The sequence below is a fragment of the Vidua chalybeata genome, chromosome 4, assembly GCF_026979565.1.
Source record: "Vidua chalybeata isolate OUT-0048 chromosome 4, bVidCha1 merged haplotype, whole genome shotgun sequence".
In the NCBI taxonomy this organism is placed as follows: domain Eukaryota; kingdom Metazoa; phylum Chordata; class Aves; order Passeriformes; family Viduidae; genus Vidua; species Vidua chalybeata.
Window position 1 is genome coordinate 46914829 of NC_071533.1, and position 25091 is coordinate 46939919.

Here is a 25091-nt window from a genome sequence, read left to right on the forward strand (position 1 = left end):
AGAGACACCTGTAGTAGTTCCCCCTTGTCCCATCCCTCTGCCTACTATTAAGTGCCCTGTGGCAGAGGTGGCTGAATGAGACATATGTCTGCTTATACAGGGCTCTACAGCATTTAATGTATGAACAGGAGTGGATTGCTGTGACAGTGGCTCAGGAGCAAACACAGCTTTGGCAGAGGCAGGAGGCAAGGGCAAGCGCATACACAAGGATCTTCAGCTGCTCTGTGAGTTTAGTGGTAATCTGCATCCAAGAATATTTTCTGTGCGAGTACTATTGTGCTCATGAGGCTTAATAGATTGCAGCTTCCGTGCTGAGTTTATTCCTATAGGTAGCTTTTTTCTTTAACTTTTTCTTCTTTAAAGTTTTCCCAGATGAATCATAAATTCTCAGTGGTATTTTTTTTTTTCCCTGATGCTCTCTATAGGGATGGAATAACTGATCCTTGCATAATGTAAATATGATGTTTCCCGTAAAAGCGGCACAGACATCCAGCAGCTTGGGAGGAACAGCAAAAATAGAAACATAACTGATTTGTAGCAGTTGTCTTGAGGCCTTGTAGGGTAACAGAGTTAAGCCTTTCCTTACTCTATCCATTTAAACGCCCAGCAACTAAGCAGGGATTTTCTGTGCAGCTCTGTAACTGTTTCCAGGTTCCATTTAAAAGGTTGGTGAAAACTGGGGTTTTCCCAAACCCAGTGCATTGGTATGTTTGTGCTGAAGCACAGTGAGGAGGCTGACACAGTACAGAATTGAACAGATCACACCTTAAGGCAGTTATTTCAGGTTGTCTGACATCGAACCATCCTAATTGGACTTTATACCTGTAAGTTTCATTTGCAGTCACTGAAGATTGAAATTTAGCATCTGAGAAAGGGAATAAATCACTGTGTTTTCCAGAATTTTAATTACAGGGCTGCTTGTGACAATTGAGAAACTTGAATTTGTCAAACTTACGAGATGTGGTAGCAAGTTTAGGCTTGGGTATCACTTTACCTGCCTCATTTTGTCTTGGAGGGAGATTGGTTAAATACAATCTAAGAACTGCCTATTGTGGTTTTTGAAATGTTTCACCTTTTTATTGCTGATTTGTTTCCTTGTAGTCTTGCAGTGTTTGCTGATCTGGAAAGCTAGATTTTCAGGAAGAGCTGGATATCTGTTTAGTATAAACTCTTAGAAAATTCATAAGGCTGTTGTTAAACTACCTTGAGAATTATATGATTTTTCAGGATTTGATTATTCTTGAAGGTTGTGGGGGGATTCTTTCCCTTTATTTTTTTTTTTTTTTAATTTACAGCAGACTTATTATTCAGTTTAGACATTGTTAACTTAGTGAAAAGTTAAATATTAACTGTACCCTCTTTGATCCTACTCAAAGACTGTGTTCTTCAAGAAGGCTGTGCATGTGCATCTTCAGTGTCCTTCCAGAACTAGCTGGGAAGTTTATGATTTATTTTAAATTGGAAATATTATTTGTAGTTATGAATGCATTTTCTGTCAGTCTTTATCATCCTGAAGATGAATGTATTAGGTCTGAAAACTGTAAAGAAACTTCTGGAAGCAAGAGTAGCTGCATGGTTTTTTTGTAACTGAAAAGAATGCCTTTAGCTTTGGTTTTTAATTGAGTGTTAATGCCGGAATGCTTTGTTCAAAATAATCTAAATTATTTTGCAGAGGGATAAGTAGAAAAATCATACTCTGTTATCTTGGCTGTGCCATTAGAAAAAAGCAAGAGCTGCACTGGGTGTTTGAGGGAGGGAGGTAGTGTGTTCTGAATATGCTCCTAGAGAAATGAAGCTATTGTACAAATGGGGAATAATGCTTCAAATGAAGGCGGGGGGAAGGAAATTAAGCTAAAAATCTGTAAAACAGGTTTTTAAAACACTGTAAAGCACAAATTAATGACTTAAAAAGTGTTATTTCTTTGCCATTTGAAAGCAAACTTTTTGAAGTTAGATATTGCTCTTTTAAGATAATAAATACAGCAGTGTCTTCAGTCATGAAACCCCTCTTACTTTTTCAGCCCATAGAGGTGAAGCACAGTGTATGAATAATGTTTTTTGCTCTTGCATATCAGTGTTTGCCACAGGGCAGATCTCTGGCAGTTACTGCAGTAGCAGTATTATGCATATGGCACTTCATGTACATTGTTCAAAATAGTTGCCAGCAATGTGTCTGGGCATCTCCAAGAAAATGGCATGATGTTACTTGAATTAAAGTAAAGCTGTGCAAATAGCCTTTGCATACACATTTCTGGTAAATGTATTGATCCTACTATGGATAATGATCCTTTCAGAAATATTTTTATTAAATACCTAATGCTACAAATAAAGAAAAGTTCTGTTTTCTGTACTATCTACAGTGCTAAAGTTTCTGATCTCTTACATTGCTTGGGTCATCTAGCTATTAAAACGCTCAAGGCAAATCTTACCTGTCCTGTGACTGGACCCACTGTACATGTATTGAAAATTCCATCTAAAAGGTATGTGTGGAAGAGCTGAATGGGCTTTGCTTGTACAGGTCAAGTGTGCTGTGGATGAATGGTACCACAAATGGCCAGTCTAATGCTTCCTGGAGCAGCTGGGCTTACAGTGCGTGAATCTTGTAATGTATCAGTCTATTTCCAGCCTGGAGTCTGCTGACTTAGGTCACTGAAGCAGCTTGAGCAATTTGCTTCTGGCCATCCTCTTTACTAAGAGTTTTCCATATCAGACCAGAAAGCATGATGTGGCACTTGGATTAATCATTTTAGTAGAGTACAAACAGCTTTGTGTCTGCAGATTGAGCACTTCTGCTTTACTGCACCTACAGTCCTTTTAAGAGCTTGATACCAGCTTGATACCAGTGTGTTTATTCATGCATACCTCACCTTGACTCTTGAGAAGGTCTCAAAAATATACTTTAGAGTAGTCTGCCCCCTTTAGAAGTGAAATGGATCCAGAATCAAAAGGTATACAAATACTGGGATCAGTATATAAACTGTGTATTTACTGGAATTGTGTAATGTTCAGCCTATTTATAAAAGTATGCACAGATCAATTTCATATTTTCTTTTTGGATTTTTTTCTTACGTGAACCACCTCCAGATGAAAGCTATTTGCTTATATTTAAATGCAAGTGCTTTATTTTCCATTTTATCTAAAATAGTAAAATACTAATCTTACAAAAGACTTCTTCTAAGTACTCAAAGTGATAGGTATTTTTAGTGGTCATACTTGTTGCTCTCAGTTTTAGACACAGTGTATTTTCCAGAAGACTCTTTCATTTTCCTCTCTGAGAATGAGGAACTGGAAAAAAATCCATGTCGTAAATGACATATTTCTAACACTGTTCTAGAAATACATGATGTTGATATCTTGTAACTCTGAATGATGAGTTTTCTTGTGCTCTTCTCAGAGAATTAGCCTTGTCTGTGTTTGTCCAAGATTCAGAGGCTTGTAATCCATAGTTTTTCTTTCCTGCTTTTACTATTCTTGTTTTGATTAAAAATAAAAGATTACATTTTAAACTTTGTGGTTTATACTGAAATCTTCTGTTGACTCTAATATTTGGTAGGTTGTTTCATTAACTCATTTCAAAGGAAAACCAAAACCCAAGAAGTCTGATATGGCAGTCATTGTTATTAACACACCTTTGGTTTTAAAGCAGTTAAATTGAGTCGTGAGGAAGAAGAATTGTTGGAAGGCTTGTGCACAGTTGTACAATAAGATAACTCTTATGACACTGATGTTATGTGATAGGTCTAAGATACTGACAGACCAATTACTCCACTTGTGAAATGGACTTGTACTGCTAATTTGTTTTTGCCTTTCTTGGGGGAAGGGGAGGGCTGTGAAAATACTTGGTGTAAGCCATTTTTAAATCTAATGAATTAGTGATGTCCATGTAATCTAAGCTGCTATGTATGAGAGCATACATATTCATGTAGTGTTAAAAGAACATATTTCTTTTCAAAATATTTTTGTTTCTAATATTATATATTCCTAGTCTTCAATGCATCTACTGAAATCCTTAGAAGGAGAAGCTTATACTCTTGGTACATACAGTTCTCATTTCTTAGAAATTGGTAATGGGCTAATATTTTTTCTATTAATAATTTAAAATTAAAATTGCTAGTATCCTTGAGGAAACCCAATTGGTGATCATTAGTTGATACTATGAATAAGTAACAGTGCTACAGAATCCCAGATGCTGTGGTGAAAGGCCATGTAACTTGCTTGGCCAAATGCCTCAATGTCATAAATAAATGCAAATTTTGAAAAATATTTCCTAATGATAATTTAATTTTGAAATGATACTTTACAGAAATACTGACAACTTCCCTGTTTGTCGAAAGTCTTCTTAACAGGATTCCAGAAGGTGGAACATGGAGACTAGTATTTCTGTAGGGTTGTTTTAGTATATCTCCTGGAGTTTCTGGGATGATTCTATTTAATAAGTTTTTGGCACTAATAACTTAAAGAATAAAAGCTAAGTGGGGGGGGGGGGGGGGGAAGGACAACTACAAAGAACATAAAGTGTATTTTTAAAAGTCATTATTTTTGAGGTGCTGAGAGAGTTGGCTCATGATTTTGGAACGCACACTGTTAACAATGATTCCTTTGAAGAAGTCTCTGTAGTCCAGTGTTAAAGGCAGTCAGAGACCAACCATAATTAATACAATCTTTCAAATTAGTGATGAAATTCATCAGCTGGTTCCAAAATCTGACCTTTATATATATCCTACTCATAACAAAATACAACCTCTGTTATGTCTTATTTAGTAAGAGGAAAAAGGAATGCTTGCGGTGTAACTTTGAATGTATTCATAAAAAGAGTGATGAAAAGGAATTTGAGGTAATACTACCTACTGTGTGCTGCATTTGAGGTAATACACCTACTGTGTAGGCAGTACTCCCTGAAACAGGCTTCAGAGAAAGTTTGATGCAAAGTCCCAAAGAGTTACTCTGTGGGTACATGTTCTACTGTACCCCATTTGGGAAGAAAAAAAGTACTATTTTGATATAGTTGGCAATTTAGTATCTAATTATAGGAAAATATTTTTTTGCATGGGGAAATTCGGATTATTTTTAATCTGTGAAAACTGATTATTACTGATGATATTACTGGTCTCTCTTAATAAACCTGTTCATCTCCTAAATTACAGCAGCTGGTGCTTGAACCAGCCTAGTGCAGTGACAGGCTTGTCCCACTCTTTCTCCAGTGTCCTTCTGCTGCTGTGTTAGACCTGTCACTTAGAACCACTTAGTTTTACATCAACTGGTTTATGTTACCTCTCTGTTAGTGATAATTCTTTTATCTATGTGGGGTGAGTGATATAGGTTTCAAAAGCCCCAAACAAACAAAACCAAAACCACACATAAACACCAAACCTTAAAAGTATTTGATGTACACTGTTCTTAAATATTTTCTACAACTTCAGATAATTCTAATTTGTCTGAGGACACAGGTATTATTTCCTCCTCATGTCTTCTTTACTCCTAGTACAGTATGGGCAGCAGTTTTGAAACTGTGGGTTTTTTAAAAATCACCTTAAAGCAGATTTAGTTAATCAGTCTACCTTGTATCCACATGATTTTTTTGGTCATCTGTATGGTGTGGGTCAAGTCATAATTTAAGTAGACATAGTTAAATTGCTGTTGGCAGCCACTGCTACAAAAATCTCAGCATCCAGTTCTCTCAGTTTCTGTTACTTGACCCAGGGGTAGTGTTACACGTGTAATTCGGTGGCAGTTGTGGAAACAAGCATTACTTTCTCCATGTCATTTCTTCCTGTCAGTATGTAGAAGTCTTTGTGAAATTTTTGAATTGTCCAATAAAATTTTGAGACACTTTCAGGTGTTTTGATCTGTGTAAAGATGACACCTCAAGTTGACAGAGAGCCACCAACTTTTGGTTGTACCTGGTAGTGTGGACAAGGTAAAGGAGGTTGATCTGAAACTGCTTTACCCTGTGCTGAAGTGGGCAAAGGCTATTGGTAAGGTATCTTGCTTTATCCCAAAAGAATGACATTAAAACCTTAGTGCTACTAAGGCAATGTTGGATTGCATCCCTAAGAACCCAGAACTGTAACTTCTAAGAGACTTTCCATTGTGGCATTTGAGATGATACTGGGCAGAGTAAACTATACCAAATATATATACTAAATACCAAAATCGTGTCAAGTCCTTTAGAAGGCACTAAGAGGAAAAAAACCCCAGGTCAAGTCCTTTAAAAGACATTAAGGAAAAAAACTACCACCAACCAAACTCCAAAGAGCTGGTAGAATCATATAAGGATTTGGGTTGGAAGGGGCCTTAAAGTTAGTCTAGTTGCAGTCTCCTGCAAGAGCAGGGACACCTTCACACCAGGTTGCTCAGAGCTTCATCCAGCCTGGCTTTGAACTCTTCTGGGGATGGGACATCCAGAACTGCCACTGGTTGTAGTTCTCTTGCAGGCATCCACCGTGGGAATACTTACGGCCTTCCTGCCCTTAGCTGTGATTGTTTTCCACATTTGTGATTTCCCGTCCTCCGTACTGCCACCCCTCCTTTGATTTTGCTGGTCTTTTAGCGTAGACGGCTTGCTTGGCTTTTGGCACTGCGCAGAGCAGCGCTGGGCAGTTTATTTAATTCATCACGATCGCTTGGAAGTTTAGTTAAAACTCGGAAAAGCACAAAAACAGCCTTTTATAGCCCCTTTTTGGTTGTAGTTGCAAGGAGTCGCTTCGTTCGGCTGCCAAGGGCTGGGTAACTTGGTAGCTGTGCCTGTGTCGCTGGGAGCATCCACCGGGAGGAGCGTGGGTACACCCCGGAGGCGGGAACGGCCCCGGGGCGGGGCCCGGCGGGCGAGGAGGGGTCGGTCCCGGCAGGAGCCGCCGCCCCCCGGGCCCTGCGTCACCGGCACCGGCGCGTCCCTCCCGCGGGTGCTGGCGGAGGCGGTGGCGCGGCCGGCGCCCCGCTCCGCCCTGCCCGCACCATGCTCAGCCTGCAGGACTCCCTCTTCTTCGAGATCAGCATTAAGTCTCTGCTGAAATCCTGGAGCGGCAGTAGCAGTAAGTATGTCGCTGCACCGGGAACCACAGCAGTGTAGCAGATACCTTATCCCTTTTTAATTTTCTTTAAAATTTTTTTTTTTTTTTTTTTTTTTTTTTGCATGCTGCCGTGTGAAATTGCCCTTTAAAAACCAGGGTTTTCGTGGTCTTGTGTGCTGGTGCAACTTGGCATAGTCAGTCTCAGAGCTATCTGCTTCTTAGTTCTCGTGAAAGATTTTGTATGTATGTATTTATTATTTTATTTTCTCAGACTGCAGTTGTTTCAGTCTGATAAAGTTCTTTGTACCCTTTGCTGTCCAAGAGAGAGGTGACAAGTAGATGCTCATCTCTGTGGAGTTACCAGATGCCAATGATGTCTTAGTTCTGTCATGCTCCAAATGCTCTTTTGAAGCAAATCAGTCACCCTTGGACTGTGTATTTTACAGGGGGGCATTATTTTTGTGCCTGAAACCTATTACTATGCCTACAAAAACCTACCACTTTGATCTTCTAAATGGCCTGAAATGAGAGTTTCTAGGAGGATTCCTTGTCTGAATTGAACCAGCGAAGCAAGGATGCTGCTCTTGGTTCAGACAACCCGTCTGTCCTCACATCACCCCTTCACACATGCTTCAATGCAGGGTCTCGGGCCGGAGCTGCCTCGCACTGTGTAGAAGGTTTTGCTAACGTAAGCACAGCAGCTTCATGACAGCATGCCAGGAGGTGATAAAGATGACGTAATTGAACGTCAGCTGAGTATTTCCTACGTCTTAAGTTTCTTGTATATGTGAAAATGAAAAAAGTTAAGATCTGGAAGTAACTGGTATCTCAGCTTTATGTTTCATTAGTTGCTGCTTGAGATGTACTGGGATGCACAGTTTCTACTCACCATACACTTCATCAAAATAGCTCCATTAGGTTTTTTACCCCAATACAGTAGTATATATTCACCTGTCTTTTTTTAGGGACTTAGTAGCAAGTTATTTATTATAGAGTGTATTAATCAGTGCTAGGAGAGTATGCAGATACTTAGTTTGTCCTAACAGCTCATTCAGACCTGATCTGCCTTTTGTATTGCTGCTGTAATTCATCTTATGGTCTGATAACTTCTAGACTATTGTCTTACAAGTTAAAGCAATGCATGTTTCAGAACAGGTTTTCCGTATGGGTTTTGCTTTTTAGTTTGTTTAATTTGTGTCTTGCAGATTAACAGTATCTGTTCCAAATTATACCTTGTAATTGTACTTGGTAGTTATTAAAATGCTTGCTACAATAGAGATAACCAGAAGGATTTTTCCAGTATTTTATAGTAGAAGTTGAAAATGCCTTATGAAAATTATTAAAAATCCTTAATGTTGATTCATGTATATTGTTTCCAAGCTAAAGTAAATTGTAGGATACAATCAGTTACAATGAATTTAGTCTGCAACTATATATATAATTGTATAGATAAGGAGATAAATCACAGCTTCCAGACTAGGTTATTGTCAGCTGTGACAAGACAAAGTAATAATAATAACAAGATAGAGAGTAATAATAATAAAGAGGTTGTCTGAGAAGAGGTTATATATGATGCTATGTTTTCTCCTTTATGCCCTCTGTTATGTAAGCACAACGGAGAAAGATCTTCCTGACTCCTTCATCAGGAAGTGGCACTTGGATCATCTACCAACAAGCCAATTTTCTGTGTGCGCTGGTGAGATAGCTGGGGTTTATGTCACTTTTTCCAGGATTGTCACTCCATTTGTGAGAATGGTTGTGATTCCAGCATAGCTGCATGTCTACTCTGTGAGCATGCGAGAGTCGCATTCTGATGGCGCTGTGCAGACTGGCCAGGAGCAGAGCCCTCTGTGCAGCCTGTGCCAGCCCCAAGGATTGTGATTCACGTGCAGCCCTTAGTGAGTTGAGCTGAAGTGGGCAAGCCATTTGCTTTGTCCCTGAAACATTTTCTATTCAAGTGGTGCAGCATGTGCAGAGCAAGGAATTGCACAATATTTATGTTGAGGATGAGCTTGGAAATTCAGTGAATATCCATATGGTAAGAAATTACTTCAGAAAAGTTTTTGCTATGCTTTCATAAAAATTTTAGGTGCAAATGCTACTTTTTATGGTTTTTTATCGTAACTTTAAATTTTTACATGCTGAAGTATGTCAAAAAAGGAGTGGGTGTGCTTGCATGCATTTCCATGTACATAAAAGTAAGCATCTGCAGAGAGTGTTTAAGTGTGTAACAGAAAGGCAGCAAAGCTCCATGGGTCTGGTTAAGGGCTTGCTTAGCTGGCATAATGTTGCAGTGCTGGCTAAGGTTTTATTGTAGTTGATCTTTTTTTTTTTCAGTAACAACAATGAAGTGACATTCATACGGCCTAGTTTCAGAATGCTGTGTCTCTGCCAACAATTTTAGGCATTACTTCTTTTTAAAAGGAGTCAGGATTGTTCTTTTAATCCAGCAGTGAAGTGAGGATGTTCCTGCTTAAGAACTGTTTGCTTACTGAAGTTGTGAATGTAATGGGGGCTTTATACTTGCTTGTCCTCAAGGCTCCTTAGTATTTAAGGCATCTTAGTTGTGATGATGTATCTCAGTGCTCTTGGGTTCTGTTGTGATGATGTATCTCAGTGCTCTTGGGTTCTGTTGTTAAGCCCATTGCAGTTGCAATATGTAGTCTTTCTAGTGGTTCTTCTGAGTTCCTAAATTGTAGGAAAAATACTAATTTTGATTGTTATTTATGTTGCTTGGTATAAGAAAGCTCTTATATTTTGTCCACAAAAACCTTCATTTAAAGTTAAGGAGGTCTGGATGCCATGATAATTGCTTCTAGTAATGCAGTATGTGGGTTCAAAAACCAAATGTGGTACTGCTTAAGTGAAAAGCATTAAGTAATAAATACCTTTCTGTAAGATATGACACAAGTTTTAATGAAAACTGGGCATGTATTTCTGGGGCTTACAGTCTGGACAAGGAGCAATGACTTTCCAGTAAACACAAGTACAATCCAGTACTGCTTTATTAAAAGCTTTTTTGTGTTTCCAATATATATTATATTAGTAGTCTTATCCTGTTTGGAAATAAAGAATTATTTCTGGATTTTTTTTTTTTTAATAGGATGTATTGTCTTTCTGAAATCTATCACACAGCTTTCTGTTGCTGTGCTGCAGTTGTGATGTATCCATCTGGTAAACAGAAGGGACTAAACAGAAGGGTACACCTGTCATGTGGGTGCTTTCTGTCCTTGAATTCGTTCCCATCTTCTTCCTGATGAATCAATTTTGGAGGTGCTTCATGAGATTTTTCATACCACCTTGCTCAGCTTGATTCAGAAGTCATGCATATATCTCAAGAACTTATGCTGGTTAAGAGAACAGGGCTGCACTTTGACAATGCCCCTGCCAAAGCTACATTGAGGTTGTTGCCCTTGGCCTCTTTTTGATAAAGGTTTGTGACAGTGATTTTCAAAGTTACTGAGACTTGCTTGTGAGCCTGGGAACAAAGTTCTGCCAGGAAAACAAGCTGTATCAGCCTGTACAGCAGTTGGTTTGAAAACTGTTATAAAATCAGAAAGAAATGGAGCAGCTTTAAAAGCAGGTGAATTTTTGGAGCTATGGCTGCCAGGTGCTGATGAGAACGTGAAAACTGGGGAGCTGCCTGGCAGATATTTTTGAATCATTCTTTCTGTGAATGAAAAAAAGCACTTGGAGTTTGCTTTTTAAAATTCACTTATCATCCCATAGGATTAGTTTGAAGATTACTTCCTCCTTTACCAACCAAAAATGAACTCTTGGCTCTCAAGAGAGGTTCTGCTCTGCTAATACAATATTTAACAAAGTAGATGTAGTGGATTCATTTTTATCCTGTGACTTTCTGTTTGAGGACAGCAGTGAAGCTGTAATTTAAATAAGAAAGGTCATGTTACAGTGCCATGATAGGAATGTATATAAAGGAGGACCATAGGAAGAATTCTGGGAAAACAAATGTTTTCTTGATGGTCTTATTCTTTAGGAGAAGATGGGTGAGGTGGAGTATACATGGAGGTGTATGTGACTTTTTAATAAAACCACAGATTGCTGCTTCTGTGGCAATTTGCTAGTGTATTATACTTTTTAAAAGTAATAAAAGCACCAGTTTTTAACATACTGGAAGTCATTATTGTATGATAAATTTCAACTTTTTTCCCATTAACTGTTAAAGAGCAAAGAAAAATGAAACTTGATGAAAAAATTTATCTGAGATGTTACATGATTGCTTCTCTTCCAGACTGTCCTTTGGGCTCAGAGTTATTAGTGGCATGACAGTGCTCTAGAGAATTTTCATACAGCTTTTATATTCCAGTGGAAAAATCAGTATTACTTCACAATGTAGAGAAATCATATTGAGATAGTATTTTTGGTGCCTTCTAGAACATTATTAAATAAGTACAATATTAAGTGGGGTGTTAACTTCATTTCTCTAGTGTTAAGCATCCCAAACAATAATATGCTCAGTATTTTTTTGTAAGAAACTTTTTCTATATTGTAACCTTGACTTCAAAGGATCACATCAGTTAGTAGTGTTGCCTTGTATGCTGAAACATGATAGGCACTTTCTAGAGAATGTAACAATTTTTCTTTATGATTATATCTTGCAAAACTGTTTTGACATATTGAAAAGTGAATTTTTAAAATGAAATATGAATCTAAATGTATTGAGTTTTGGAAAAGCTACTAAATTCTGCTTTTTTTGAAAAAAGCATCTACATGCAATTTGTGTTAGTAAATGTAGTTACAGGTCCATGTACTACTCGAGCAGCAATTTTTTTTTTCATGTAGAAGGGACATATGATGACCTTTCCACTGTCCTTAAGTTGTCATGGGAAAAGCAAGTTTCTGTCAGTCATTAATCACCCAATACAGTATGAATATATCAATGTATTAATGTATTGTGGAGTGTTACCTCCATATTTAGCTCTGTTTATGAATTTCTGTGGCCTTTGATGATGGTCTCTTGTGCAGTACATCTTGAGGCACATAATGAGTCATTGCATTTCCAGATATGTGGTGTGTTGGCATATTTATTAACAGAGGTGCTAGTAACGTTCTGTGTAGTAAAATTTGCTGTGTAAAGAGAAGATTGGGTGGGTTCCCCCTCCCCCTCCCCCCTTCCTTCTTTCTTTATTTCTGGGTATGTTTTGAACCACAAGGTCTATCAGTGGATGTAGGCCTGAAGAGGATAACAAGGCTGTAAGTATAACATCCAAACTAGTCAAAGCTGAGTACCACCCTGAAGCTGAAGAATACCCAGCATACATAAGTGAATGATCTCAAGGGAAGGAGGGTGGATGTTGAGGCTCCTCTAGCAGAATGCTCAGGATCAGCTGCCTAGCAGTGAGAGGCTGCCTGCCTCTCTTGGTGGGCATGTATGGATGTCTCAGGTCAGCTGGATCATTGAGTTTTGCTCTCCTGTCTTTTGCATAGAAGCCTTTTTATATTTGCTTGTTTTTCTTCTGTATGACTGAAGATTGGGGGCAGGAGGTGTGGTAGGGTATTTTGGGGTTGGTCTATCTTCCATTATTGCTAAGCATTCATACCTACTTGTATACTTTTTGCCTGCCTTACCTATTTGATGTCAGCAGTCTGTACTGTAACACCTTCCATGTAAATTGGGCATTAGGGCATGGATGCTCATAAGGGAAGTGTACGTATCCAGATTTTTACCAGTTGTATTTAGCTAAAGTTATATGATGTTTTGGGCCTTACTTTGGACTTCTCTGCATGTAAAGATGGAAAACATGGAACTGTTATTTAAAACAAAAAAAAAAAATTTGAGCATTGTTTTGTGTAAAGTTCTTAATATTTTTTTTAAGATAATGCTTGTGTTGTAGGAAGTACATTATATGTTGGAATATGCATTATTTATCTTCATCAGAGATAGATATGCTAGAATGAGCTTCTCTGTGGGAAATTCTTTCTATGAAAGTGATAGACTTTCTGCTAAACCCATAACTAGATTCTGTAATGATTCAAATTGCAGAAGAGAAAGCTGTTGAAAGGAGAAAGTGCACCAAATACAAATCACTCTGTCAGCTACTGTTGCTGGAATAAACTGCATGCTCTGCATGGACTTCAGGAAAGCTCCAGATAAACCAATTGCAACAAGCCATATCAAATACCCCATTTCTGCTGACTTTTTTGTTTTTACACTCTAGCTCTGGTGCTTTTGTATTTGAAGGGGAAAGGATTAGACATTAGGGGTTTGATAGTATTTAGGAGATAACTGACACAATGACATTGATTTATTTGGAAAGTTTGCCATGTTTTGTTTGCTATATTATATCCTGTGTACATGTAGCTAGTTTTCTGCTCTATAGAAGTAAATGTTCTTCCTCATTGCTATACAAAGAGTAATGATGCTAGTCAAAGGGAGCTGTTAAATTCTGTTAGGTACAGTGCAAATAAAGGGTCTATTTAAAGAGGAAAAGGCCATTCTAAATCAGAAAGGACACTCAGAACCTAAAAGAAACTGGGCCATGCTATTGTAAATAAAAATTAAGTTTTTGAACTCTTAACATTCCCAGCTGTGTGAACGTCACAAGCAAAGGTTTATATTAGTAAGTCTGGTGGAAACTACATTTTGTGAGAGATTTCAGGAGAGTTAAATGAAAAATGATGTCTGTAATAGACTACCAAGCTGCAATAACAGAAGAAAATAAAATGTTGAGGCACAGAATTGCTTTATTATAACTGCTTTTAATATTAGAATACTAATTATTGGAAGATTAAGGTACAGAAAGAAATAAACTTTTTATCATTGAGTTTGCTTTGATAACTCTCATTAGACAAAACCAGGAGTCTCTTCTAGACTGATCTAAAAGTACTTAAAATACAGTGATGGTCAATAAGCTAGATGTTGAAAGTGTTTCAATACAGTTACAGAATTACGTGGTTTATGATTCTTTAATTAATTTTCATCAGAGTTTAAACTTGATGCCCTAAGTAGGTGTAGTTAGAAAAATAAGAAAAGCATGATGTGTAGGACAGATTTTACTCAGTTCAGAACAAATTCTACTAATGAATATATATATATTTTTTTTTTTTAAATGCTTTCAAAATAGTAGTAGGAAACAACAGGCATGTGAAACATTTTCTTTGTTCTTTGCCTTTTCTCATTCTTCTCCTAAGAATCAAGAATTTGAAAATCCAAAGGAAATAAAGAGTAATTTTTGTCAGATATATGTAGCCTCAGAAACAGACTGCTAAGAGTTTAAAAAACAACCATTTCAATCTTCAAAAATAAAATTTTTAATTTAAAACATTAATATTTATAGGTTTCTTGCTCAGGAATTCGTTTAAGTTCTAGAAGCAATTAGTTTTATAAAGAGATCTTAGGAAAGCACAGCATGGGAGGTATAAATAACTCCTGTGCTTCTGCCCATGAGGCACAGCTGGCATGTGATTTGGGGATATTTGCAACTATATTTTTTGAAGTTTTCTTTGCAGACAACTGGTGCAGACAAGAATAGTGGTTAGAAAGATCTGTGAATGCATTAAGCCCTTGCAAATCAATGCTAACTAATGAATGGATATTTGAAAGAATTGTTCCATTCACAGCACTATCAAAGCAGTGTAAGTAACTCTGGGGGTTGTTCATTTTCTTCCTTTTGCTTCTTTTATTCATCATCCCTGCTTGCTGCCTTTGTTCACGCTGCTGAACTAGAACTGAAGATCTTCAGGTTAGGAACAGTGATGTTTGTGAGGGTGCCAGGGTCAGGGGTCAGGAACAACTCAGCAGCTCTTAATGCAGCCCATGTTGGGCTTAGAAAATCATGTGTCTGACATCTCAGTGGAAACCCGCCTCCTTTTTCTCTCCAACATCTTGCTTTGTGCTGGCTGTCAGCAGGACATAGCAGCTGGGCCAAATATCACCAGATTTTTACTGTTCTTTCAGTTACAAATGAGGTCTTGTCCTGAAAAAAGAGAGGCTGGCAACTGGCACTTCGTTTTTATGACAGCAAAGTGAAGAAAGAAAGAAGCTAACCCAGGTGTACTGGGGTTTGGCTGAGAAGTTCAAAGTTTTTTTGGTAGCTGTTTGAACTCTGTGTCCAGAAACTCATGATAGAATAAGCTGGGAATATTAAGGTGGAATCAAACATTGTTCTGCTTGTAGGAGTATTTTCATCTTTTAACCTCTTTCTCTTCAGAAAGTAACTGGGTAGGAAAAAAGGAAAGAGGAACCCAAAACCTCTGTGCATCGATGGCAAAGATTTTACAGTCTTTTTGTCTTACTTTTTTTCATAAATAGTAATTTAAAAAACCCTTAAAGAGTACTTCAAGTTAAAATTTTTCTTCCGTAGGAAAAATGAAAAGTGTATCACTAATTCTGAACGAACTACCTTAGGAAAACTATGGGCAAACCCCAAGTTTCACAAATGTGGCAAAAGGTGGCCAAAAGGAAAGTGATTTCACTGTTACAAGTTTTCCTAGTATCTATCGCTGTAGTATTGTTCAAAGATTTATTTGAATAATTTTTACTTATTTATTTTTAATTTATAGTTTATGCCTATCTTTTATGGCCACCTTATCCCTAAAGACATTACTGTGACTGGAAAACTGGAGTGCTCATCTTGGAGAAGACAAGGAAAAACAAGAACTTAATGTGTTTAATCAAACAGGGGAGAGGATGACAGGACAGAGCCTGGGAGGTCCTTGGCATTGGTTCTATATTATTTGAAGTAAACCTGTAGCATTTCACTACCTAAAATGTGGTAAAGGATGTGAATTATGCTACCATTGAGCACAGAAACTTTCTGAAATGTATTGAAGCTAAAGTTTAGCATCACTAAAAATCAGTCTTGGTGTACCAAACTGGTGTCTTGCTGTAGATGAAAGTCTTTAAAATAAAAAAAAATGGTATGCACTGCACTTCTTATTCTGAAAACCTGAAGTGAGGAAGTACTCTGTCCTCAGTTAACTTTAATTTAGATACTGTTTTTTTAACATGTAAGCTTGCACATTTCTGGTTTTTTCTCAAGCTTTTGTATCTCTTTTCTGATTGCTTACTTCTGCTGAGACCATCTACCTAATGGTGCTGAGAGAAATTATGTTAAGTCCTTGAGAATTGTTCCCAGTTTTAAGGCTGAGGTTACTGAGTGAGGCTGACTGACAGAAGGCAATTGTGAATATCGGACAGTTTTAGAGTTTTAGAGAGAGGTGACAGAGACCCATGAGGTGCAGCTGTGCCATCCCTACATGATTAAAACATCTTGGTGTTTTTTGGTGGTGTTTATACGTGACCACACAAACTTAAATACCACACCCTGAAAGAAAAAGATGAGCGATGAGCTCTGGATGTGAAGCTCGCATTTCCAGGTCACTGGCCAAGAGTGTAGCTTGGCAGAGGCCAGAGCTTGTTATCATTTGGTGGTTTGCATTTGGTCTCCTTCCAGATGTCAGGATTGGAGTGCTCCCTGCTTTGAGGCCCTAACCCCCGACTGAGCCACCGTCCCACCGTGCCCAAACTGCACCTCTGCTTCTGTTCCCCCCAGAAGCTGGTCAGTTGTTCCTCTCAGCTGTGTTTTGTTACTGGAGAGTGATTAATGAGGTAATGTTTTATTAGGATAGATACAGAATTTGCCTGTGTAACCTCAGTATACTAAGGAAGCTTGAGCTCCAAAACCTTGATCAGAGAGTCTGAGATTTCCAGGGTTAAGTGGGAATAACTGGGTAATGTTTAATATCAGTTCTGTTAATAGTATGCCTTAGCAGGAATGAAGAAAGTATTGCTCCATTTTAGAAATAATGCTGCCAATATATTTCTATATTGCAGCTTGGGAGATGGAAGCGTTGACTACCTGTCTGTACTAATTCTTGTTTGAAACTTAAGTGACCTAATTTTGTTTTTTTTTTAATCATGTAACAGTTCTAAGGGTCTGTGCAGATTATCAGACCATTATTTGCTTTGTGATATCCTCTACTAGGATATTTCACCCTCTCTTCCTAAAGAGGGATGAACACTGGAGAATTTTTAAAGCAGAAACGTAGTAGTTTCTTATAATTTTTCCTGCATATTCCTCATTTTGATATTTGTCATGAACTGTGTAGTCTTCTAAATGTCATACAAGTACTGCTGTCGTTATTGGCCAGCCATAGTTGGTGTCAGCACATGCAGTTAGATACTTATTTCCTTTTTAAGCCTCAAAACATGGTAGTATTTGAATGACTGCAGATCTGAATGTGGCTATGACACAGTTGTCTCACCTCCTTACAGGCTGCTCTCTTTAAAATTTGGATTGATGTATAAACATGTTTTTATCCCTGTCCATCAGCTTGTAGGCCAGCATATCTGTTTCTTTGCTGATAGACTGTGGATATTTTCCATGTCTTCCTACACAAATACAAAACCTACTATTTAATTTTTACAAAACGGTGTAGGAAATGCTGTCACAACATTGTATAAACCATGTAGCAGATGATACCTTGTAAGAGGGAAAGCAGATGTTATTTAAAATGTGAACTGATGGGAGCAAAGGCTTTGTGTTCAAGAGGTCCACCCAGCAGCCAGGCACTAGGACAGGAGGTGCTCAAGGGGTCTGTCCAGCAAAAAGGCACCACAATGCTTGTGTTGAGCTATGACATCTGTAATCTTATCATCATGATATGGGAGCCAAGAATGCCAGGTGTAACATTTTCCACTTGCCCTGACTCCTTTTCAGTTGGCAACAGATTTTGGAGCAGTGTTTTTGGAGTTGTCGCTGTTCAGTGTGCCCATCCTGTCCCACTTCTGTGAGTCATTACAAGATTCTATGTCTCCAGATCTGGGTCTGTTGTGAAACTGCAGGGCAGTGCAGGAGGGATCTCCATACCCGCTCAGCCAGGTGTTGTTCATGCAGGTCATGCTGAAAGCCCCACCTTCTCTGGTGGCTCCACAGCCAGAACTTCCCATTCATATCAGCCTCAGCCTCTCAGTTTCAGTTCTTTGCAATGCTTTTTAGAGCTTAAATGAATGTATTGAAACCAGATAAAGGTTCCTACTGTGGAGAGAGCAAACTACTTTTTAAAGTAAATTAGAATCAGATATAAACTTATAATGAAAGTTGAGGGAGGTAGGAGAAAAAAGGTTTTTTTTTTTTTTTCCTTGTGATACCCATACATGCAGCTCGAATCTTTTAAATTACCAATTTAGCCATATATTTTGGAGTTCCACAGACAAGCATATGACAACCTATTTTTATTTCAGATGTGACTAGTCTCCTCCCATGAAACTGACAAAGAAGCTGTTAATTCTGAAACCTTGGTGTGTTTATGGTGGCTAAGAATAGCTCTGCGTGGCACTGAGTATTGTCTTCATATAGAAGTCCAGTTTGAGTCCTGGCTACGTACGTGCATGCTGGGTGGGATTTTTTTGCCAGGTTTGTGCTATGCCCTTGTGCTTTGTCTGAGGACATAAAGCCCTGAAGGTTGTCATCTGCTTCCCTAAGGAATTGCACAACTTGGGATTCTTCCTAATTTAGTTTAGTTTTATTTCCAGTAAGCATAGATAAATTTAGTCAGAAAGTCTGATTAGAAATACAAGTGTCTCATGCTTATTCTTAAAAAAAAAAAAAGATTGCTAACTAGGGTCTCATGTGAACTCAACACTACCTTTTGCTATTAAAGACTTAAAAAGCACTGAAAAAACCTCAAAAAACAATACCCACTAACCCACACTAACCCAATCATGTAAAGCAAATTTGGACGTGTCCTAATGAACAATCCTAAATTTTCTATATATTTGTTCATTTTCATATTCATCAAACTTCTTTTCCCAAGAAAATAGATATCCCAGACTGTCAATAAATTAAGCAGCTGACACTGCTGTTTTTTCTGTAGAATTTGATGAATGAAGGACTCGGCTCAGAAGAGCACATTTGATAAACAGGAAAACCACAGACAACTAACTACACCTAATTTAAAAACAGAACTTACAACAGCATTATGTGTCTATGCCTTCACAAGGAAAATTTTGCTGTAGTTGAAAAATACTCAGTCTCTTCTATGTGCTAATAACTCTTTGGTAATATCTACTGGGAACTGAAACTCACTGGAGTTGAATTTTCAGAAGAGCTGATCCCCTGAATGCAGGGCAGAAAATTTCATTCCGGGAAATGATAAAGTTTTTTTTTTTTTTTACAGTTAAATTTAGGTAGTTACCTGGATATGAAAAGAAAGAGGGTTTTGTTTTTTTATTCCTCAGCAAAATTACTGTAAGAATATGGTTTTGAAAATGTTGGTTTCACTTTTTTGTTTTTCTGCCCATGACATGTTTGTGTTAAATGTGGCAGATTGAGTTAGTCTAGTATATTTTCCTTTTCAGCTCATATGTTCGTATGGAGGATTACCAGGCAAAACTGACAGAATCGGAGCGTGGAACAGTTGTTCTTTTCTGAAATTGATATTTAATGCATGAGACATTTTCTATCCCTGATTTGTGTATGCTTGAGCATATTCCAATGCTGGATTGTATTTGTTTATTTATTCTCTTCTTTGCTTTTTTAAATCCTTGTGTATATATACCTAACGCTTCAATTTTCAAAACATACCTCAGTATCAGAAATACTATTACAATATTTCTGAGCACTTCACTAGGCAGTTATTTACAAAGATATGAAGGTGCTCTCTAAGTGGACCCAGTCTGGGCTAATGCATTGGTTTTGGGGTGTTTTTTTCCTTTTTTTTTAATGATACATTATTTGAAGTTCATGGTTGCTTTATAACTGATGTTCCAGAGTCCTTTTCCAAAATCTTTTAGAGCAAAACTGCCAGCATTCATTAATTTCTTGCATTTACTCAGGAAAGGTATCAATTTGACACTAATGAGGATAATTGAGGATAATGAGCATAATGAGGATAATGAGGAAAAGTTTTTTCCTCTTTGAACTGGGAGCTGGAATTGCCCTCTTCTTACAAGGAAAGAATAAGCAGGCAGCGAAGTGAGAGAAGGTTAAACAAACTACCTTGGGTTGTGCTCTGCAAGAGACCTCTTTGCAAAGGCTGCTGGCTTCTGACACAATCTTATTTGGAAATAAGATTAAGCATAAATTTCTTGAGTATTTTGACATTATTTTTTCTTCAAATGCAGTGGACCAATAGAGTTTTTAATATCCTTAAGTCTGCAAACTGAGGATGTGAAGTTTTGTTTTTCCAGAGAACTCTGGATTAGAAAAGATGAGATAAGGTATTTAAGTTTCTGTTTGCTAGTTAACAAAGGCATGCCTGTGGTCACTTTGACCTTGTTACAGGATGCATTTTTTTGTGTGTGGTGCATACCTATCTTTTAATATATTGAAAGGAAATAAAACATCATCACAGGTGATATGTTTGCAGTGACAACTGTTAGAGTGAAGTCTGTGCAGCTTGCATTTATGTGTATTTCTTTGCTGCTATATCCTTGCCTTAGTTTTAGATTTTAAATGCTACTTTTTAAAACTTTAGATTTAGTTTGAGTTTTTCTTTCTCTTCATGTAGTTAGCCCACCATGGAAATGAATTCTTTATTCAGAGTAGGTTCACTCTCATCATTACTGTGGAAATGTGTGCTTCCTTAACTTACAGATCAGTGTATAAGGAAATCTGGAATAAACACTAGTGAATAAAATTCTTTTTCCTTCTCTTTCTACTCTTTCACTCCCCAGGCCTGACTTAGTGCATCTTTCCACTGCTGCCTTTGCCTCCCTTCTGCTTTTTATTTTAACATAATTTAGCCAAGCATTGATATAATTTTATTGCCTTTGTTATCTCATGCTTAACACAGGATTCAGAGCATCAGAGTGTTTCCAGCCTGGTGCAGCCTTCAATTTGATGGCAAAAATGGGTTTCTCTCTTAGTAGTAAATGTTCTGTTCTTTGCCCCAGTTCCCTCACCCCATGGGCTGAGCACGGCACACTTTCTGTGCTAATCAGAAAAGTCATGAGTGCATGCAAATTTACCAGCATGCCCTTCCCTGTTGCTTGAAAAGTTGACCATCAGTATCTGGCTCTCAAATGGGAGTCCATCAGCCAGGAGAGGGAATAATGAGAAACCAAACTACCCTCAGCAAGCTTAAATTTGCTCTGTAGGAACCTTCATCCCCTTCGGAATCTTCTTCTAAATAATAAAAAACTCCAGGAGATGGAACTGAAGGAGAAATAATACTGATGAGTTATGGCCTCTCAGGCATTACATGAATGCACATACCCTCTAAAAGCATGGTAACTGACTGGTATGGTGGTGACCCTGAACTTACAGGCCCCCATGAAAAGCAGGGAATACTACTGGCTCAGACTTAGTGGGGGCTCGCTTTACATTTTCCAGAGTGCAGGTGAATCAGAAGAACTAACAGAACAAGCCAGTGTTATGCAATTCTGTCTTTGCTCTCTATATTCAGTGGGAAGTTGATGTCTTTGTTCCTGTCACAGAAATAAAGTTAAACAAAAAATAAGCATCAGATACTGCCCTTTAAAATTAATACCGTAAGCTTTTCTTTTTTTTTTGGCAAGTTAATCATATTGGAATAGAACTGCTTCTGTGTTTGCATCTTTAATGAAAGTATGATTTGCCATGCTGTAAAAGCCTAATGCTAATGAGGATAGGAAGTAAAGAAACAAGTTTAGGGGGTTTTTTACACTTATGTGGTTATTCTTTTGAGGGAACACAAAATTTGTAAATGAGTGAATGTTGACAGTTATGTATGTTCATTTGTTAAAGTTCAGTGTTTCGAAGGAAGCTGAGATACCAGGATGGGTACCTACATTCTTCACTTGTGCTGTGCAAAGTAGTTCTGACAGTTAAGGGCTTGTTAAGTCTTCACAAGGTCTATTGGGAAAGGAGACTGTAGGTACCAGATGTGTGCTTGGGGTGGTATTGTTTCTCTGAGAAGTTTGCAACTTGTTTACAGAACTGTTTTCAAAGAGAAATTCAAGTCTAACTTACTGTATTGTATGTGCAGCTTAAAATTGAATTGAAGGCTACAGTTGTATAAAATGTCAAGACACTAAGAGCATTTCTGAAAACTACTGTTGGGAATTTAACTTGGAGCCCTGAACCTTTACATTCCTGCCATTATCCTGCTTCCAAATATGATGGATTATGTTTAGATTATGGGCAGATGAGATTTACCCTTTACATTCTTTGAAGCTGATCTTGCATGAGAGCAGCTGACAGTGAAACAAGGCACGTTAAATAAATTAGTAGTTTGGAAGTATGCTATTAATTAAATCTCGCTTCTTTCTAAGTTAGGGTTTCTGTGAAATTCAAAATATTGTTTTTAATTAAAGTACTTTATTTGAAGAGGTTTTCTATTCTGACTGTTGTTCTAGAAAAGGAATTACATAAACTATATTTTTAATGATCTGACACTTTAATGGCCAGGATATCCTGATGGCATGCCGTAATCAAGAGTGACTGGGCAGGACTTGAGACAATTGAGTTCAAACTGATTTCCTCTTCCCCCTCCAGTTTTTGTGTTCTATCACATTGTTTTCCACTGTGTATGGTTTGCTCTTTTGGCATCTTGTGCTATCAAAATTATTTTTAATTTTTCTTTTTTTCCTGTCTGATAATAATCTACATGCATGGTCTACCATACAAGGCTCTGTAAAATGAGTCACAAAATGAGTTGTACTTCTTGCATATGCATGTAGAAGTTTCAGCCAGTATTTCCATCTATTGCTAGCTGTTGTGCTGTTGAAGATTTTTTATAATAGATGTAAAAATTATTTTATATATTTTTATAATAGATGTAAAAATTATCTTATATTCATCTTTGGGATTTTTAAAAAAATTACTATTTAATTTTAAATTTCTTGATTGCTGTGGTGTAGTTGATTGTGCCATAGGTGGGACATTCTGTCCTGCTGTCAGACACTACGTTAGAATTACACAGCACTAGAGATCAGATGATTTTCAGCATTATCTTTGGAGCTGTAACTTTTAGCAGCCTTTGATGCTGTCAAATCCAACATTCTCAGTGGACAGAGGGAGCCCAGTAACAACTAACAGTCTATTTCTGACTACCATCCTGGGTTTCCTCATACTATCCTGCGTGTCAGATCTGATCTCTTTCTCAACCATTAAATTTCTTAATAAAAGTATTTGTGTGTTCTACTCCAGTAAATAAAAAATACTCATCCATCTGATTTAGGTGATTGTACATTATGTAGGTGGCTGTTGTTTTTCCTGTTCAGCCACAGTTCTGTAGAGAAGCAGGTGCTCTTTGTACAGTATGAGGTTAGAGGTTTAGAAAGAATGTTTAGTGGAGTTGCTACTTCTCCCCTATGTGTAAATATAAGAGGAATGACTGCCACAGTCCATAATGGCAAAGCCAGTAGGATTTACTTGGAGAAATTCGTAGCCCAGTTTCTCTCTTCTCATGTATCTGAGTTTACACAAAATAAGTATTTAAAAATAATTTCCCTGATTTTATCTCTAATCCATTTAATCTTTGTCTGTTGTAGAGTTTCAGGAAAGAAATCCTATACCTATTTTAGTTTTGGCTTTTCAAAGTAGGGAAGTGACTATAAGAGATGAAGTCCCATACAGGAACTGGAGTATATGCTGGTTAGAGTTTGCTCAGCTGCTAAAGCAGCTAGACAAGAAGAATGTCTTGCTATCTTCATAATGCTTCCTCAAAGAGCATCTGAATATTAGTACAGAAAAGGGGAAAAGGAGCAATGTGGCAGAGAATATAGCAAAAAGTCTCCAGAGGATTATGATGATGGGGAGTTTAGAAGGGAAAAAGACCTTTCAAGCATTTTTTTGTGTTTGACACGTAGGGAATTCACTTCATAAATCCCAGATGATGGTTATAGGTGTGGAAAAGATGCTGGAGAAATTTTCTTCTAAACTGGAATATTTGTCGTTTGTTTGTTTGAGGTAGTATTGTTTTTAATTATAAAAGCATCACTTTTAAGTTTGATGCAATATTACTTCTCTTTCGCTTTTTCTCTTGTGGAAGACTGCTTGATTGCATTTCTTATGCAACTTATGCCAAGAAACTTACACCAAATGCAAATCTAAAAATTACATTTTAAGAATGAAAGTTCCAGAGATATTAACAGCAGTGAAGAAGGCTACTGAATCTCTGGAAGGACTAAATTACTTAGTTATAAGGCAAAGCTCAGAATTTGAGGATTGTCTCAAAGCAAGTCTCAAGCAGCAAGATTTCTAAGGGATTGTAATCTGGCCCACATACCTAGAAAACCAGATATTGCCAGACAAAGTTTTATACCTTAGAATTTCTGCTGTGTCTTTGTGTTGGCAAGAAGTAATGTTTGTATTACCTTTCTTGCCTGTGTTTTCAGAGGCTTTGAGAGCAGAAAACAAGCTTTATGTGAGTACCTGTAACTAGACAAATTTACAGCTGCTCTTCCAGTTGAGTCAACTTTGCCTAAAGAAAGAATGTTCATATTTGCTGCAGGTAAAAAAATAATCTTTACAATAAAACTTAGAGGATTTCTGTGAAGATTTTGTTCTGTGGGGATGTTTTTAGTCCAAATGAAAGCTCAGCTGTCATAGCACCAGTTCCCACAATAAACTCAGAAATACTTTCTGTATTATCTCTCAGGCTATCCTTTATGTTACAGCCATATGGTTAATTAACTGCTTGTTAAAATGAATTTGTCTTCTGTTTATTGATGCAGCATTCATTTATGTTTCTTTGTCCCAGAGTTTGGCTGAAATTAAACATATCTGAAATGCCTTAGAGAAGTTTTTAATAGGGCAGTGTTTCTGCTGCAGAAGTAAAATGTGAGTTCCGATTTAGACGTGGAGAGGAAGTTATCAATACACATAAAACTTCCTCTCACTGAAAGGTTGGACTTGGCTTTACAAACTTTACAGTGAACCATACCACTGAACAAAGCCACTTGCAAGCCTGTTTCTACTTCACAGGTAGGTAACCCATTCATCTTATCATCGTGTGACGTGTCATAAATGCATGACATAAGTACCAGCTACTACTGCTGGTTACTTGTTTCCATAAGTCACTTAAAACCAGTAAAGAATTGAGAGAGGTGAGGTAAGAATTTGCACTCTGGGCTCAGTCCATGGGACCTGTTAGTGAGATAATAGTTCTTCTTTGCCTGTTGTGTAGTTGGAC

The 25091-nt window shown here is 37.6% G+C and overlaps 1 protein-coding gene across 14 annotated transcripts in view; it reads left to right on the forward strand.

Annotated features, from left to right (window-relative positions):
* The window catches only part of FRYL (FRY like transcription coactivator), a 167807-nt gene that overhangs the window by 40966 nt on the left and 101750 nt on the right, over positions 1–25091 (forward strand). Inside the window, exon 1 of one of the 14 annotated variants that reach the window (XM_053941939.1) lies at positions 7015–7031. The exons of the other annotated variants lie outside the window; for them this stretch is intronic. The gene's annotated coding sequence lies outside the window, so the exon portion shown is untranslated. Of the gene's footprint in view, positions 1–7014; positions 7032–25091 lie in introns of those variants that run through there. 14 annotated transcript variants of the gene reach the window in all.